Source organism: Globicephala melas, chromosome 2, assembly GCF_963455315.2.
Source record: "Globicephala melas chromosome 2, mGloMel1.2, whole genome shotgun sequence".
NCBI classification, from domain to species: domain Eukaryota; kingdom Metazoa; phylum Chordata; class Mammalia; order Artiodactyla; family Delphinidae; genus Globicephala; species Globicephala melas.
Window position 1 is genome coordinate 68,153,372 of NC_083315.2, and position 19,595 is coordinate 68,172,966.

General features: G+C 38.4%; 1 protein-coding gene across 6 annotated transcripts in view; it reads left to right on the forward strand.

Annotated features, from left to right (window-relative positions):
- Positions 1–339: 339 nt before the first annotated feature.
- Positions 340–19,595, forward strand: part of DENND4A (DENN domain containing 4A) — a 132,855-nt gene continuing 113,599 nt past the window's right edge. For all 6 annotated transcript variants that reach the window (XM_030875216.2, XM_030875218.2, XM_030875217.2 and 3 more), the window contains exon 1: positions 340–617. The gene's annotated coding sequence lies outside the window, so the exon portion shown is untranslated. The remainder of the gene's footprint in view (positions 618–19,595) is intronic.

Consider the following 19,595-nt stretch of genomic DNA (forward strand, 5'->3'; position numbering starts at 1 on the left):
CGGCTGGGGAGGAACGAGGAAACAAGTCAGTTGGCCCATGACGGATCCCTGACCCTCGGGGTGGTGAAAGGGGAAGGGAAGGTGTAGGCCGCCCACGCTCGCCTAGGGGTCCGGATCTGCCAACGCGAAGGGGAACCACGGCGCACTTCCCCAACTCTACCGCGCGACAAGAGAGAACGCCCCTCAGCTCCGCCCACCTTCTACGCCCATAGCAGTATCGGGCGCTAGGACCCCGCGACCCTCAACCTGTCCCTGTCCTGCCCCCTCGGGCAAGGGACTGGCCCTCTATTGGCGCTCACAGGCCACGATCCCCGCCTCCGCCCACTCCGTCACTGTCAAGATGGCGCCGGTCGCAGCGGCGGCGGCCGCGGCGGCTGGAACCAGAGAAGGAGGCGGAGGCAGCGGCGGCCGCGAGGGGAGGGGGAGTCCCGTCTGACTGAGACGGCAGGCCTGGGCGGGCGGGGGTGCCGCGCAGGGCGGAGCGCCGGGCTGGGGATGAGCTAAGCGGGTTCTGAGCCCCGCGGCATTCAGCCTCTCGTGTCCCGACGCCGCTGGTGAGTGGACGCGGCACCGCTCTCCAAGCTCGACCAGCTGCTCGCGAGGGAGTCAGCGGTGAGGTGAGTGTGGGGGCGGCAGCGCGGACAGCGGTGGCATGTGGAGCTGTCACTGCCCGGAGCGGTGTCAGCCGCGGGCACGGGAGTGGGGCCGGCTGGACTCGGAGATGTGGCGTGGATGGCCGCGACCTCCGCCCGGGGATTTCTCGGAGCCTGGCCGTCCTCCGAGAGCTGGGTCTGCTCCGGATGGCGCGGCGGTGCTGAGAGTAGCACCCGCGCCTCTGCGTCGGATGCTGGGGGGACTCCTGTGTTTTCATTCCGGATTTTCTATTCCGGGCTGGCCTGGGGCTCTTGTTGGGAGCTGGGGGTGGGGGCGGGGGCGGTGAAAGGGGAGGTCCTGGAGCTGGGATTTTGACAAGCCCGTTACGTAAGACGGAGGTGGCCTCCCGGAATCCCACCTGCTCGCTGTTTTAAACAGGCGGCAGCTGGATCCTGGCTGGCCCCCAGAGGCCCGATTTTCCTCCCAGAGGTCTGCCTAGCCTACTCCGACCAGCGTGAACCTGCTAAACGTCCAACTTGTCCAGTTTGGGTTTTTTTCCCAGTCTTTTTTTGGGGGGCGGGGGCGGGAGAGGGTAAACAATTACTGGTAGCCACTGTTCCCTTTGAAGTTTACCGCTTTCTTTGGGGGGGGGAAGCTTGTGACCTAAAACTGGGTCGCAGCGACAGCGTTTCGTTATCGTACTTTTAATTGACAGATGTGCTGGAAGATTTTTGTTATTGTTCCAGTGTGCTTTTAATTCAAACGTATGGTTACGCCTGGAGCCTTAGAGAAGGGTTTTTGTCTTATAGGACAGTTATTTTTTGTTTGCAGCAGCAGGACAGGCATCAGTCAACAGGCATGTATTTATATGAGGAGAAAACGTGTGTCAGCTAGCTAGAGACCCGTGAGGGCAGAAATTGTATTACTACGTGAATATGCTATTCTTTAAAATATTATCCGTTAATGAAAATAATAGTCCAAGTTTAAAAGAAGCAATTTTACAAGATTACAAGCTGTTGTTTGGTGTATATGGTCACTTTCTATTTTCTGCTTGCCCTAGTCTACCTCTTCTCTCCTCTTGGGGGAAGGAGGCGGAGACACCTGTAAACAGCGTAACCCAGGTTACACTAATCTATTGTAGTACATTTGAGATTATTGTAAAAAGTAGTCTCCGGGGGACCTAAGATTGGGTAATAAGTAAGGACTCTTGGGGCAAGTTATACAGTTTTATGTCTAGAGTAGATACTGGGATTTCAGCCTTTGAAAACCTAAGTATACATAATTTCTGAGCTATTTGAACCCCGTTTGAATTTATAATGAAACAAAAGATTGTATTTGGCCGCTTTTACGGGAACTTTGTTTTGTTTTGGCCAAAATTAAACATTTTTGGTAACCTCTACCTCATTTTCACATTCTCCCTTTGAACTGCAGCTCTCAGTAGGAGTCCAGAATAGTATATATTATCATCATCGTCATTATTGTACATACTATATGTTACATAATTTTCTTTTTCTGAATGATTAAACATAGACTTAACTTCATTGTGGGTTTTATAAGAATGTAATTGATCTTGACAGCAGCCCAGTACTGGGAATAAATGTAAGTAAAATTTGGCCTGAGTTTTAAATTTATGTACACAAATTTACACTTTTGAAAATTGGTGAAGCGATATAAATTTTCTGATTGTGCAAGAGAGCCAGGAAGCTGATGCTGATTTGTTCTGAACTTTTCCACATGAATTACCACTGGCTTAAATAGTTATTGATTCTTAAGCTCCTGGAGCTGTTGACCTATTTGTGGCAGCTTGAATAAAATTTGGAATAATTGGGAGGCTATAAGAAGGAAGAAATAGAGTACATGACATTTTCTAATTCATTCAAAAAATAATAAAAATCATGGAGGAATTGTAAAAGAAAATTGTGTTCTCACTGAGTGATATATTAGTTACATTATCTTTTCTGTTTGCAGAATTTTTCTAAGCAGTCTACTTACTATGAAAACCTAGATTTAAGCACCAATACAAACAGAGGTGTTTGATATATTATAAATCTTGTTTATTCCTATTTAAATTGATGGCTCCTTATTCTAAGTGGAAAACAGAAGTGGCTGTAGCAGGAAGATTGGCTTGCTGTTCTTGTCCTCTCTGATATCAGAGACTTACCTTTCAGGACTTTTTCCTCCTTCCTACGAGGTGTAGAAGAAGAGAATGAAGAAAACTTGATAAAATTTCTTCCTTTCTCGTTTGTTTGTTCAGTGTCCTACTGATTATTGCTCAGTAGAATTTGTGGGTTGGGGGAAGTCAAGCACTCCATGCTTTATTACTTATTACTTTATTACTTATTACTGTGTATCATAATTACCACTTTGAATTCTATAATAGCAGTGTAGAACTTTATACATAAGAAAGGATTAATTTATATAGTTGTTACTATAATAGTGAAAAATTTGTAATAGTTAAAATGCCATATAATAGAGGATTAGTGAAATTAATGATGGTTAATCTATGTGGTAAATGCAGTTATTAAAAGTCATTTTAAAAAATATTTACTAACATGAGAAAGCACAATATAATCTTGAGATAAAAATCAGAATATAAGGAATTACTATGTTATTACTTATAATATATCACATATATGGCAAAATGATTGGCAGGAAGTACATAAAATATTAAAAGACATTATCTCTGGATGATAGGATTATAGGTAACTTCTATTTTAGTGTTTGTACTTTGTTCTGTCTTCTGAATAGTATTACTCTAATAATCACTAAAATGACATTAAAATATTTTCAAGAGTCAGAGGAGAAAATCCTGAAAATCCCACATAACCACCGCCCCAACAGAGAAACTACCTTATGATTCATTATTAGCCAAACTAACTGAAAATACGGTGCTTATGCAATATACACAATAATGGAAACAGCCAATAATACAGGTGAAGGCATTCTCCTAGCTACCAGCACCAGCCTGGTAATAGTTTTCCATATGTGGATGCTCCTATTAATGCACATCGTTACTCTCCAACTTCTTTTCTGTTTGTGTCTTACACCCTAACTGTTCTGTGTTGCCAGTGCCACCTATTGATGGACTGCTTGACTTAAGTCTTTTCCTCATTACCTCATCAGTCAGCGGTTTGTGAATGTTTATGAGGTGCCAGGTACTTTGCTAGTCACTGAGTATACAAAGGTGAATGAATGAAATGTAGTTTCTAACCTCAGACTCTGGTAGAGAACCTTTCTTTTCTTCTTGGTTCATCAGTGCATATTGTATACTCTGCTTTTTCTGTCCCACTGCTCATGCCCTGGCACCTCAGGCAGTATCTTTTTCCTGGTGCTCACATCCTCTTTTAACTTTCTTTATGGGAAAGTATGTTCTGAGTTCCAGACAACCAATTTACAAATAAATTTTTGGAACATTACTTGATTGTATGTGGGGGAATCTTAAGTTCAGAAGGGCTGCGTATATGTTCATCTATGGCTGCTGTTATTTTTTAAAGTACGTGACAACTTCTTGGTACTTTCTTCTTGCTTCCTTCTTTTAAAAACCACCAACAAGTAGAAAGCAGCAGAAAAAAGAGGTAGAAAGGTGTCAAGGGAGTTTTCTTGCTAGTGCTATATATACTTCATTTTCCCTGAGAAGAGTGAGTCATCAAAATGTAAACTAAGAGATACTGTTTCTGATATACTTCTAGTATAACTCTTTTGAGCCCTGTAAAAATGCATTTTCCATATGTATGTTAAAGTATATATACATACATAAACTCACAGTTTAGCTGTTTGCATTTCCAAATAAAACCTGAAATATGGAGATTGGAAATTGCTTAAATTTATTTTTATTTTTTTAAAAATTATTTGTTTATTTATTTATTTATTTTTGGCTGTGTTGGGTCTTCATTGCTTTGTGTGGGCTTTCTCTAGTTGGCGGCAAGCGGCGGCTACTCTTCGTTGTGGTGCGCGGGCTTCTCATTGCAGTGGCACACGGGCTTCAGTAGTTGTGGCACATGGGCTCAGTAGTTGTGGCTTGCGGGCTCTAGAGTGCAGGAGCAGTAGTTGTGGCGCAGGGGCTTAACTGCTCCACAGCATGTGAGATCTTCCCAGACCAGGGCTCAAACTAGTGTCGCCTGCATTGGCAGGCAGATTCTTAACCACTGCGCCACCAGGGATGTCACTCTTCTTATTTTTGTTATAATATTGTTTTATAGAGGAGGCATTTTGTTTTTGGAAAGTTTAAAAAATACAGAAAATTACAAAAAGTAGTGAACAATGCACATACCATACAAAACGTTGACATTTTTTTCATTTTTGCTTGAGATGTGCATTTAATATAAAAGAACCACATAAGTCATCGGTATCACACTGAATTCTAAAAGAGCGGCGTAGAACTTTATATTTTACTTGAACATTGCTGATAAAGTTAAAGCCCCTTTTGTTCTCCCCAATTTCATCCTCTTTCCTTCTCTCCTTACATCCCCTCCCTGGCAATTGTTGTGATAAATTTGATGTGTATCCTTCCAGTTTACCTTTTAATAAATTGTATGTATTTGAGTAGTACATGACATTGCTTTGGATGCTTTTGAAGAGTGTGGACTTTGGAGACATAACTCCCTAGGTTTGAATCTTGACTCTGTTACTTAATAGTTTTGTGACCTCAGGTGTGTTTTAAAAGTTTTCTGTGCCTCATTGTCCTCATCTATCAAATCTGGATAATAGAAATGTCTGCCACATAAGGTTGTTGTAAAAAGTAAATGAGTTTATTTATATAAGCTGCTTAAAACTGTGCCTGGTACTTTTTTTTTTTTTAAGTGTGCTGGTAAATTTAACCAGCTATTAATATGATTATGTCATGGTATACACATTTTGAAACTTGTTTTCTTTATTTTACTTTTTTTCCCCTCAATTCTTATTGGCACTATAGGTCTAGTTCATTCATTTTTTACTGATTTGTAGTGTTCCATTGAATAAATATACTGCATTTTGTCATTTCTTCTATTGATAAGCATTTAGATTGCTTTCATTTTTTATCTGTTATAAATAGTGCCTCATGAAATCCTTGCATCTCCTCAAGCAACATGCCAGAGTTTCTCCAGGTCATATACCTGATTGTCAAATTGTTGGGTCTTAGGGTATATGCTTTTTCCGCTTTACAGGGTGTTTATAGGATACTGACAAACAATTTTTATTTCTCCGTATCTTTACCAGCAGTTGGTGTTGTCAGACTCTTGGATTTTTCCAATCTGATTGCCATCTGAAATGGCATTTCATTTGTGTTCTATTTTTATTTCCCTTCATATTTTCTTATGTATGGACTTTTTTTTTTTTTGGCTGCTTTTGGGTCTTTGTTGCTGCACGCGGGCTTTCTCTAGTTGCAGTGAGCAGGGGCTACTCTTCCTTGCGGTGCGTGGGCTTCTTATTGCGGTGGCCTCTCTTGTTGCGCAGCACGGTCTCTAGGCCAGCGGGCTCAGTATTTGTTGCTTGGGGACTCTTAAGCACAGGCTCAGTAGTTGGGGCTCACTGGCTTAGTTGCTCCACGGCATTATATGGGCATTTTTGGTTAACTCTTCAGTGATTTGCCTATATCCTTTACACATTTTCTGTTAGACTTTTTTGTAATAGGTTTTTTGGTTTTTAAATATGTTCAAGATAGTTACAAACGTTAGTGAAGTGTTCTTTTTATTTTTGGAGTTTACAAATCTCTTGAACAGTGACCATTATGGACCCAAGTTATTGTGAATTTTACATTATAGTATATTGTTATTAGTGAACTTCCCAATGTACTTTCATAAAATATGTATAGTTATATTTCTCTCCCTCTGAAACTATGAGAAAATGTTTCAGTAATGTACTGTGGATATATTTTAACTAAAACTATTTTAATTTTGTGGACTTCAAAAACCAGGTGGAATTTTTATTAATAATAATTAGTACGACAGTTTTGTTTTAGTCTAAAATTTGAGTGGCTTCCTGCTTAGAGGAGAGTTTTCTGCTCCTAAAGTCCTTATCAACTAAGGAATAAAAATATGCACATATGAAATGACTTTAGGCACTTACATATACAGTATTATAAATTGTTCATCAGTGTTGAGATTGTTTTGCATAGTACTAACTGTTTCTGTTTTTGTCCAACCCTCTATACATGACTTAAAGGACTAAAGTCAGTCTGGTTAAGGCAATAACTTCCCTGCTATTGTTATTATTATTATTAATTTATTTAAATGAACTTTTAATTTTAGGATAGTTTTACATTTACAGAAAAGTTTCAGGGAGTTACCACATCCCCTGCACCCAGTTTCCCCTATTGCTAATATCCGACACTTCTGTTTTACATTTGTCACAACTAAGGAACCAACACTGGAACATTACTATTAACTAAAGTCCATACTTTATTCACATTTCCTTAGTTTTCACCTAATGTCCTTTTTCAGTTCCAGGATTCCATCCAGAATACCACACTACATTTAGTCATTATGTTTCCTTTGGCTCCTCTGGTCTGTGACAGCTTTTCAGATTATCCTTGCTTTTGATGACCTTGACAGTTTTGAGGAGTATGGGTCAGAGATTTTGTAGCATGTCCTTCAATTTGGGTTTGTCTGATGTTCTTCTCATAGTTAGACTAGGGTTATGGGTTTTGGGGAGGATGACTGCAGAGATAAAATGCTGTTCTCATTATATCGTATCAAGGGTACATACCATCAATATGACTTATCACTGATATTTTTAACCTTGATCACCTGGCTGAGGTAGTGCTTGCCAGGTTTCTCTACTGTAAAGTTTTCCTATAAGCTGCGTTTTGGAAATAAGTTACTAAGTGCAGACCATATTCAGTGGATAGGAAGTTAAGCTCTAACTCCTCGACGGGTGAGTATCTACAAAATTACTTAGGATTCTTCTTTAAGGGAGATTTTCCTTTTCTCCCCCATTTATTTATTTAATCGTTTATATCAATATGGACTTATGTATATTTATTTCTAAATTTGGGTTATACTCCTATACTACCTTATTTTGTTGCTCAAGTTGTTCTACCTCTTTCAGGTTGGTTCCTGTGACCAACAAGACATAAACCATTGTTTTGTTTTTTTGAGCACTTCCATACTTTCTGGCACTACAAGATGCTCCAGGCTAATCTTTTATATTCCCTGCCCCAGCCCTATAATCAACCATTTCTTCAAGGATCCCTAGTTACTTTTATTAGAGAAGGATATTAGAAACCAAGATTTGGGCACTGAGTATGCTCATTGCTGTTGGGATATCATTGCTTTTAGACCTCAGTGTACAGACCTAGGAAATATATGTATGTATACTAACACATGTATACAGATATATAACTTTTTTTTACCTATATGTCCATCTGGATCTAAATGAAGCTAAACATGAGTTCATACTGATGTCTTTGACTCTGCTTCAGTACCACATGGTTCATTCTATCCTTACCCCCATGCTTATCTGTAACCTTACTCTCCAGAAATGAGAAACCTGGTTCTCATCATCCGCAGTCCACTTACTTGTTTGTTCAGTCTCATTATACATGCACAGTTTCATAATTGTTAATCATATCCCGGTGAGAAATGACTTTAACAACTAGAGAAGTTTTATCTTTTTTTTAAATCCTTTTGTCGTTTAGAGTTCCCAGTCAAAACACTATTTTCCAAAGTTACTTAGGTCAGGACCTTTCAGAACCTTTTTTTCTCTGTCCTCCATATTTTAATTTTACTTCTTATAGGCTGGTCTAAATTACAAGTAATTATATATATAAAACTTATCAAAAAAATTTCCCTTACTAATTACAGAGCCTTAGCTCTGTATGGTTTTCTTTGTCTCTGACTTTTGTGGCCAAAAAAAAAAAATCCCTTTTCTGAAAGTAAAACTTCCTGAGGTTTAGTCAGAATAGTACTCTGTCATTTGGTTATTGGTTGATATATTTATGATTTGGACTTAGAGTTATTCCAGCTTCAGATATTTTTCATAGTACATTTTGAGAAATGCTGTTTAGTGGAGCATTAAGATCCTTGCAAGTAAACAAATATATAATAATATTTGAGTGCTCAGAATCTACCTGTATTCTTACAGTAATTTTATATGGATTAACTCATTTAATTCCCTCAAGAAGTCTGTGAGGTAAGTACTTTATTATTTTGCCCCTTTTAAAGATGAGGAAATTAAGACACTGAGAGATTTAGCAACTTGACCACAGTCACATAGCTAGTAAATGGCAGAGCTGGAATTCGTATGTAGCCAGTCTGATTGTGGAGCCTACACTCTCAATCACTTTGCTATATTACCTCTAAATAAGAAATGTTCAAAGTGTTGTAAGAGTTACAGAGGAAGTAAAACACAATGATGTGAGAGAATGACTGAGAGGGTCCTTAGGGTACTTCTTAGGGAAGTCCTCTCTTAGGAGATGATATTTGACAGATGAGAAAGAGCCAGTTATGTGAAGAGCTGAGGAAAGAGTGATTCTTATGGGAGAATATCAAGTGCAAAGCCTTCCCATGAAAAGGAGTTTGAGATAAGAACAGAAAGACACCCAGTGTGGCTACGTGCAGTGAGCATGAGGGCCTGTAGCGTTACTTACAGGTGAGGTTACATGTAGTAAGTCATTTAGTGCTCAAAATAACCCATTACCTCAATTTTATAGATGAGAAAATTGATATGGTAATCTGCATTGGCTGAAATTACGTCTTTTCTCTCCCATTTACTCTTTATCCCACTGCAGTCTAATTTCTACTTCTTTTTTTTTTTTTTTTTTTGCGATACGCGGGCCTCTCACTGTTGTGGCCTCTCCCATTGCGGAGCACAGGCTCCGGACGCGCAGGCTCAGCAGCCATGGCTCACGGGCCTAGTCGCTCCGCGGCATGTGGGATCTTACCAGACTGGGGCACGAACCCGTGTGCCCTGCATCGGCAGGCGGACTCTCAACCACTGCGCCACCAGGGAAGCCCTAATTTCTACTTCTTATGTCACTAAACTTGCTCTTGCTAAAGTAACCAATGACAGTAATACCGTTGGCCATTTTCTCAAGAAACTCAACCCCTTGACTTCCACCCTGCTGCCCTCTTCTGTTTATCCTGGAGCTTCTCATTGTGTTGATCATTCCCTTTGAGGGCTTGCCTTCCTCTGCCTGTCCCAAAAGAAGTGGTGGTCCCAGGGTTAGCCAGTTGCCCTTCTCAGCCTTTACAGTAAGCAAGTCGTAGTTATCCCTGTGGTTTCAGTTACTGTGTATCTACCAATCACCCACCAAGCTGTTTTTCCAGCATTAGTATTCAAAGCGTCAGAGATTGTCTTATCTAACTGCTTATGTATCTTCACTTTAAACTCCGTTTGTCCAAATTGAACTTATTTACCTATCTAAAGTTTTTCTTTGATTTATTGTTTTTCAAAGACATCTGGACTATTGACTTCATCATTCAAGGAACTTTGGAGTCTTTCATGTTTCCTCCCTCTTTCTCTCTCCTCACATACATTCATTTACTATTCATTCTGCTGATTTTGCCACCTGAATATTTTTTGAATCGATCATTTCCCTAGTATCCCTGTTTCAGCCACTGCCTTATTAGGAACTACTTCCTTACTTTCTCACTGGTTTTCCTGTCTTCATTTTTACCTCTGTAATATTCACATCAGAATTGCTGGACTGGTAATTCTAAAACACAGTTAGAAAATTCTTCTTTAACACCCCATTGTCAACTGAATAAAGTCTGAACTCTTTACCAGGTCATTAAGCCTCATCATGATTTGGGACTGGTTCTCTATCTTAACTCATAATTTCTGCTTTCCATTTTCCACTCTAGCCATAAAAAACTACTTTTTGAAGATTCCTTGAATGTACATGCTAGTTCTGAACTGTTGACCGTTGCTTATGTAGTCCATCTCCTTGGAATGACTTCATTTTCTTCTTCCCTTTTCTTTTTGCCTAACTCCTTTGCATCTTTTAAGACTCAGCATAGGCTTTATCTCCTCCAGAAAGCCTTTTCAGACCCATACTTTTTTTTTTAAATTTTTATTGGAGTATAGGTGATTTACAATGTTGTATTCGTTTCTGCTGTACAGCAAAGTGAATCAGTTATACATATACATATATCCACTCTTCTTTAGATTCTTTTCCCACATAGGTCATCACAGAATATCGAGTGTAGAGTTCCCTGTGCTATACAGTAGTCCTTATTAGTTATCTATTTTATTTTTATTAAAAATATTTTTTTTAAATTTATTTTTGGCTGCGTTGGGTCTTCATTGCTGCGTGTGGCATTCTCTAGTTGTGGCAAGCGAGGGCTACTCTTCATTGCGGTGCATGGGCTTCTCATTGCGGTGGCTTCTCTTGTTGCAGAGCTCGGGCTCTAGGCACACGGACTTCAGTAGTTGCGGCATGCGGGCCCTAGAGCGCAGGCTCAGTAGTCATGGCTCATGGGCTTAGCTGCTCCGCAGCATGTGGGATCTTCTTGGACCAGGGATGGAACCTGTGTCCCCTGCATTGGCAGGTGGATTCTTAACCACTGTGCTGCCAGGGAAGTCCAAGTTATGTATTTTATATATAGTAGTGTGTATATGTCAATCCCAATCTCCCAATTTATCCCTTCCCCCCTTTCCCCCCGGTAACCATAAGTTTATTTTCTATATCTGTGATTCTGTTTCTCTTTTGTAAATAAGTTCATTTGTATCATTTGTTTTAGATTCCACATATAAGTGATATCATATGATATTTGTCTTTCTCTGTCTGACTTCACTTAGTATGATAATCTCTAGGTCCATCCATGTTGCTGCAAATGGCATTATTTCAATTCTTTTTAGTATTGAAACCTGAGTAGTATTCCATTGTATATAAGTAGTACATATTCTTTATCTTATTCATCTGTCAATGGACATTTAGGTTGCTTCCATATCTTGGCTATTGTAAATAGTGCTGCTATGAACATTGGGGTGCATGTATCTTTTTGAATTAGAGTTTTCTCCAGATATATGCCCAGGAATGGGATTGCTGGATCATATGGTAGTTCTATTTTTGGTTTTTTAAGGAATCTCCATGCTGTTCTCCATAATGGTCGTACCAATTTACATTCCCACCAACAGTGTGGGAGGGATCCCTTTTCTGTACACCCTCTCCAGCATTTATTGTTTGTAGACTTTTTGATGATGGCTACTCTGACCAGTGTGAGGTGATACCTCATTGTAGTTTTGATTTGCATTTCTCTGATAATTAGCAATGTGAGCATCTTTTCACGTGCTTTTTGGCCATCTGTGTGTTGTCTTTGGAGAAATGTCTATTTAGATCTTCTGCCCATTTTTTGATTGGGTTGTTTGGTTTTTTGACATAGAGCTGCATGAGCTGTTTGTATATTTTGCAGATTAATCCCTTGTCAGTTGCTTCGTTTGCAAATTTTTTCTCCCATTTTGTGGGTTGTCAGACCCATACTCTTGTCTGGATTGTCAAGTTCCTTCTGAAATAATCTGTTAGTAACTATGTTATGTCTCAAGCAACAAGAACAGTGTCTGGCACAAGAGAAGATACTCAGTTAAGAATTTGTTGAATGAATTATTTTAGTATTGGAGAGGCAGTATAAAGTAGTTGCTCTGGACCCAAACTGTCTGGGGTTAGCAAACCTGACTTTGCTATTTGACTATCTGTGCTGTCTCCCTGTACCTCAGTTTCTTCCCTTGTAAAATGAAGATAATGATGTCTTCATAAGATTGTTGTGAAGCTTAAATTTACTTAGTGTTTAGTAAATAATGTGTTATAGACATTGCTGCCCTTAGAATGTTTTAATTTATGTATTCGAGTCCCCCCACTGTCCTAGAATTAGGGAATGAATAAACAAACCAACTAATCCTGGGTTTTAAAATGAAAGACAAATTCCTAGCTTTTGAGAATGTCTTGGCGAGCTAACCATTAGTCTTTCTTGCAGCTCCAGCATTTGGTGTTCTGTCACAAATTTGAAATTGGCATTAATGATGATTAGCATTTCTTAATTGTTCTACTTAATTAGTTTTTTAAATTCCTGCACACTTTTCTTATTAATAACACTGTTTAAACTCTAGGAATGCCCTTTATTTATGCTTAGTCTTCATATAGCCTATCCTGTAGCATTAACCAGCCTTTCCTATTATGGATTAAGGTGTGAGGGTGATAGCTCTGCTGATATTGTGCTTTTTATTAATTTGGGAGATAAACTGAAGTATGTTGCAGAGAAAGATTGAACAACGGGGTAGAATGGGGAAACTGGAAATATTCCCACTTCAGAGTCAAACCTGCACATTATCCCTTCACTCCTTGGCTTAAAATAAATTCTGAGAATATTGAACACTCCTAATCAAATGTAATTTCAGTAAACACAGTCTGGAGGCAATATAAGTCATTAAAAAATGATCGATGCCTCTGCCTTCTTCCATTATTGTAAACAATTGGGACTTGTTTACTTAAAATCTTTTTTATGGCAATCACTGTTCAATTTTTCATAAGCCTTTCCTTTTACTTTAACGTCTCATTTTTTTCTGAACACCAGAACTGTCTATATAAGCTTGGCAAATTTGATAGAAGTACTGTTTGTTTTGGTTTGTTTGTTTTTATCTCTGAACTTGCTGTTGCATTTGTAGATTTTCCCAGTCTTGCTAAATCTTGATTATGTGAAACTAGTCAGTTTTTCTTATAAACGTTTATTTTGAACAGAAGTTATCAATATTCATTCTTCTTCACTATCCCTTTGAAAATACTAAAGAAACTAGTTTTTCTTTTAAAGTCTGAGTTGCCAAAGGAAACTTCTTACTAATAAACTAATTTCAAAGAAAAATGGAAAACCTAATATATCAGTCTTTTTTTAGAAACTAATGCCATAGAATGACTGTGCTGTTGGAAAACGCTTCCTTTTTTTTAAAGGTCACTGTCTTATGCCACTGAGCATTTTAGTTGAGGACTCTGAAGTGCCATGTTTGTATGAGAAAAGCGTATAGATGGATGGGGAAAACGGTATAAATGATGCTTAGGCTTGTTAGATAGGACTGGCTGTTATCACGAGAAAAGACATATTCCCACCCCCTTTTTGGTCAAAATTGTAGTAAGTGGTATTATTTCTCTTTATAAAATAATTTGTTCTAATAAGCTCTGAGATACTCCCTATTCTTTAATCTCTCTTTTTTCCCCTGAACTTTGAAATATAATTTTATTCATACTGACTCACAACTATGCTGAAGTTGGATTTATAGGTTGTTGTTTGAACCTGTTATGGTTGGTGAATATTTTTCATTTTCTTAACGCTGAGAAATGCCTGAAGATACCAATGTAACAAGGGTTTTTTTTTTTCTCCTCTGGTTAACTGACATTTTTATATTCCTACTTGACCTTTTCTTTTTTGAGGTTTTTAAAATCAAATTTCTTTTGTTTGTGAGTATTAGAAATGAAATTCAAACTAATTTACTCAAAAAAGGGAATTAGTGTTGATGGCAAGCGTACTGGGGATTTCACAGTACTGTACTTTGAAGGTAGAAGTACAACCAGGCTTCATGAGGGGGAGGGGAACCAGGAACTGGAAACTCATCAGTAACTCAGGCAACTGTTTTCTCCCCACCCTGGGGCAGCATTATCTCTTCTGCCTCTCCCTACTTGTCTGCATCGTTTTTCTCTCTCTGCATGTTGTCTTTTACCACTGCGCATGGCCAAACAAGTCCTCTAACTCTTAAATTCTTAAATTCACTCATGGTTCTGTGATCCCATGCTAAACCCTGGGAAAAAATCCAGTTTGAGGCAAATGTCTATGTCTGGTCCAATCAGCTATGGCAGATGAAACCAAGGTTTTAGAGAACTTTTCAGGCCCCATTTCTATGATAGGGGAGTGCATACAGGGCATACAACTCTCAGGGGAGAGGTATGTCAGTAGGCTACATAGATACCATAAAAGGTGGTGATTGCAAAGGAATGCTAAATAACGTGAAATAAAATTAAGGTTTTCTGAAATAAAAAGGAGACCACTCATTAGCTTTATGTAGTAGTAAAGAACTTAATTTCATCCCCAGTCCATAGGTGGTTATTCTGAAAGCTATAAAAATATCTCCCTTTTTCAAATAAGAGCTGATTTTTTAGCTTCTGCATATAGAATTTGAAGTTTGAATCATGCTATTTCATGAACACAATCTTATATTAATATTATTATTAATACATCATGTCATTTTCTATTTAACAAACGTTTACTGACTACCTGTCCTTTTTTAGGGACTGTGCTAAAACATATTTACAGAGCTAGAGATGTAACATTGCCTACTCTCAAAGAATTCCTAATCTAGTTGACAAGAGTAGATGTTCAAAGAAATGATTACAGTGTTAATGTGATAATTGTAATAGAGATACGTACAGGATGGTCTTAAAGTATAAGGAAAGAGAATGACAATCTCTTCTAGGGAAGGGGATCAGGAAGGGCTTCAAAGAGCATGTCTCAAATATTACACAGGAGCTGGCCATTTGAACGGGCATTCTGGCAGAAAGAACTGAATTTACAAAGGTGGTGTGGAGTTTGGTATGACTGAAGTGAATTTTACATCATTCAATTTACTGAAGCTAAAATGAAAACTTACTTTTTCATATCTGTCCTTCACGTGATAGTGCATACTTCTTTTTTCAAAGGAGGATTATAGGTTTTAGAATACTCATCATTTTGTTTGTAACTGTGATGTCACTTTTGAAAATGAGTCTTCACTGATCATTTGCTTTCAGGCTCCTTTGTCAAATTTTTCTGATAGTGGTTGGTTGGTTAGTTTACTTTTATGGTTATTTTTCTCCTGTTCAAGCATAGAACTCCATACAGTGGATGACTGAAAATGCAAGGGCTTATAAAACTTATGAATATCACAGTTTTTATAAAAGTAAACAGTGAAAACAATACATAGCATAAGCCTAGTATAATTTTAAAAGATAAGTCTCTAAAAATGATCTATGTCAGTACTGAAATTACACACACAATTATTTTGTAAAATACTTTACGTCAGTTTTTTTCTCCTGTAGAGTCGTACCTACCTTTAAGCAAAAGGAGTGTGAGCAGTTGGCAGAATGCTTTTTGCTTCACTACTCTGATCAGTTGATTAATGCCTTTACTTCTCTTTTCAATTGCTTTATCCACCCATTCATGACTCCTGTTCCACAGCTGTCACAGATAACCAACCACCCAAAAAAAAAAAAAAATCCCCAAACCCCAAATCCAGAGGTCCATAGTTGACTGTTCTGAGAAGTGACTGAGATAGGTGAGAAGGAGAGAAAAGATAGTTGTGGCCAGCTTTGCGGTGGTGGGAGTGGTGATGGTGAGTGTGTGTGTTTCGAGTATGAGGTTGTTTTCCTGTAGCAAGCTCAAAAATGCCACTATTGTCACCCAGGTCACAAACTGTAACTGTTTCTCATCCCCTTCCACAAATCTATCAGTCTGCCTTTTGTCACTTTTATCCTTCAACTATGCTTTTGATACTGTGTAGGAAGGAAGTGATGAGCAAAGAAAAGGCCATATGCCTCTTATTTGTTGCTTCTTTTGTTTGGAATGCCCTTCCATCTCTCCTCTATTACCCTACTCATATTTCAAGATTTAGATGATAGCTCTTTCTTTTCTGACTCCTGAAGCCCAAACTGTGTGTCCTTCTTGTGCTTTCTGTGATTACTTCTGTTATAGTCTTATCACTTACAGTGATTGTTTGTTTACTTGTCTGCCTTCTCTATTAAACTCCTGTAAGGCAAGGCCATACATAAATTATTTGTCTTTGTGTTCCCAGTGCCTGGTACAGAGCCTGGCATATGGTAAGGTTGCCATTTTGGGATTCTTGTTTGCAAACTACAGAGATCAACTTTGGTTAAAAAGAATTTATTGGAAAGATATTAGTTAGCTTACAGAAATGACTGAAAGACTGGAGAACCAGACTCTGAGAACAAATAGGAAACCAACTAATCAACCTCAGGGCTAGTCCATAGCCAAAGTAATGCCACAGAAATGTCCTTTTTGTTTAAGATACCTTTGACTCCACAGGATGCTGGATGCCATTGCTGGAACACTGCCTCTGGGTACTGTATGTCACTGCCGTAAGAATGAATTTTAAACTGTCTCTGCAGCTTTAGCTCTAGAGTCAAATTCTTCATGAAAGCATCTAATTGACCAATCTATGTGCCTGGTTCCTAAATAGCAAAGCAAGTATCTGGTCTTTTTGGCTTCCATGGTTGACTCTAGGGCTTACCTTCCTTCCAAGACACACACAGTGGCAGATTTTTTAAATATAGTAAAGGAGTTCAGATGCTGGATGGTCAAAAATAAAACGCTGACGCATGTCCTTTTCAATAAACATTTGGTAAATGTTTATTAGATGAATGATTGAGAGAATCAGAGTCATAATTTCCTGTCTCTAAACCTTTACATCATCAAGTCTCAAAGTGATTATGATGCTACTTCTATAATTCAGAACAAAATCATTTCCAAACCATCAAATAAAGATAAGCAAAATCAGCAAAGTTCTGATTTCTTAAAATGATGATCCCTCATTGTTAAATTATTTAAATAAAATTATTTGAATTAAACTTTTCTTGGTGCACTTTTTTACCATAACCTAAGCACATGTTTATTTGCTTGTATGATAGTCTAACACTAACTGGAGCTAGGATTTGAGCTTGGCCAAACTGATTGCCGAGCACTTAACTTCTCTTTTTATAGCGTTCATATAGTTGTATTCAGCAATGACTTAATTGAAACAAAACAACAACAAACTAATATTTTAGAGAGGTCCGTCAGAGAAATGTTTCTGCTTGCAAAAAACAAATTTTTATTTCCTAAGCCATCTTACCCATCCAATATAAGGTCTTTTTTTTTTTGAGGTACGCAGGCCTCTCACTGTTGTGGCCTCTCCCGTTGCGGAGCACAGGCTCCGGACGCGCAGGCTCAGCGGCCATGGCTCACGGGCCCAGCTGTTCCGCGGCATGTGGGATCTTCCCGGACCCCGTGTCCCCTGCATCGGCAGGCGGACTCTCAACCACTGCGCCACCAGGGAAGCCCCAATATAAGGTCTTATTACAACTACTTTGGAACACTGTTTAGCATTATGTACCAAAGTTGGGTATACATTGACCCTGTATCCTAGCACTTATATTTGTAGGTATTTTTGGCAAATGCATGCATTTGTGCATCAAAAAACATGTACAATAATTTACACATGACTTTGTAATTATTTATAATACCCTAACATTGGAAACAAGCCAAATGTCTATTAACAATGGAATGGATACATAAGATTATGATATTTTCAAAATGAAAAACTATACAGAAGTGAAAATGAACAAACTGCTACACATACGAGTATGACTGAATCTCAAAAACCTATTGTAGAGTGAAAAAAACTGGACCATACACATACTGTAAGAATCCTTCCACATTCCATTTATATATATAAAGTTCAGAAACAGACAAAACTAGTTCAAGATAGTGGTTCTTTTGAGGAAGGTTGAAGGGGGATTGGGGACTTCCAGTTACTGATACTGTTCTATTTCTTGACCTGAGAGGTATTTGTAATGGTGGTATTGTGTTTACTTTCCTAGAGTTGTACTTATCTATATGTATATGTTAATTAAAAAGTAAAAACAAACAAAAAACCCCCGAACAGACTTGTGTATGGATTAGCTTGGGGAGCATGGCTCAGTGACCCCCCTAAAGTTGTATATAAAGTTCTATCTGAATATCTGTATGTGTATTTTAAGGGAGAGAAGACCCATAGCATTAATCAGATTCTCAAAGAGGTTCATGACCCCAAAAAATTAGAACCCACATCACCAAAGCCTGCATATTCAGAAAAATCATTGTTAAACATATTATTATGGAAAGCTTAATAAGAGATAAATCCTTGTCTCTGTGATCTGGTCCTCTATGTTTTGGATCCCATCCTCTCATACTTTCTCAAGGCTTTTACAGTTATCTTTCTTTTCTTCATCCTCATTTTCCATCTCTGCTGGATGATTGCCCTTGGCATACCCCCCCTTTAATTTTGTTTATTTATTTAAAAAAGTCCTCTGTTGATTCCATGTCTTCTCAAGTTACCATTCCATCTCCCTGTTCCCCTCTACATCGAAATTTCTGCAAAGGGTTATGTATACTTCCTCACCCCGCATTCTCTCCTCAGCTCTTTCCAGTTGGGCTTTCTTCTTACTAACACTTCACTGAAATGGGTCTTCTCTAGGTCACAGTGATTTGAGTTTTGCTGAAACCAGTGGCTAAATAGCTCTTTTTGGGAGCAAGTGGGGTGAGGGCTCCTCAAGTATAGAGAATTGATTTAATCATATTTCTGATTTCATGGTTCACTTTCGTCATTGGCCTGTGTGGGGGCCTGCTTTAATTTTATTTTATCTACTTTTACCCTCCATCTTCACTCCCATTCCCTTTCCCGCAAAGATATCTACTTTAATATGTTTACTTAGCATGTCATCCTGGATATATTTTTCAAAACTATAGTGCTGTTTTAGGTATGTATTTTTAATTTATATAAATGATATTTTGCTTTAGATTCCTTTTTGTTTTATACTATTTTAATTCAACACTACATTTTAAAAAATTATCTATGTTGCTACGTTTACATCTATTATCGTTGCTTCTGACTGTTACATGATATTCAAATCATGGCATCTGCCACATTTTAAAATGATTCCTTTACTTATGGACACCTTGATTTGTCTATTCAGTCATTCAACAAATTGACCACATACTATTCTTCAGGCACTGTTCTAGGCGCTGGTTATATAGCAGTGACTAAAATGGAAAAATTCCTACCCTTTTTGAACTTCCTAATCTTGAGGAAAGAGAGAGAGATAATAAATGAAATGAATATGTATAATATGTAGCATGTTAGATAGTGAAAAGGAATAAGGTGGGAAAATTAAAACAAGGAAAGAGCAAATATGAAGTACTGGGTGTGGGAAATTGTTGAAATTTTAAAATAGGGTGGTCATGGAAAGCCTCACGGAGAAGGTGACTTTTTAGAAGGAAGGACCTGAAGATGCAGCTGGCTCAGCTGGCATC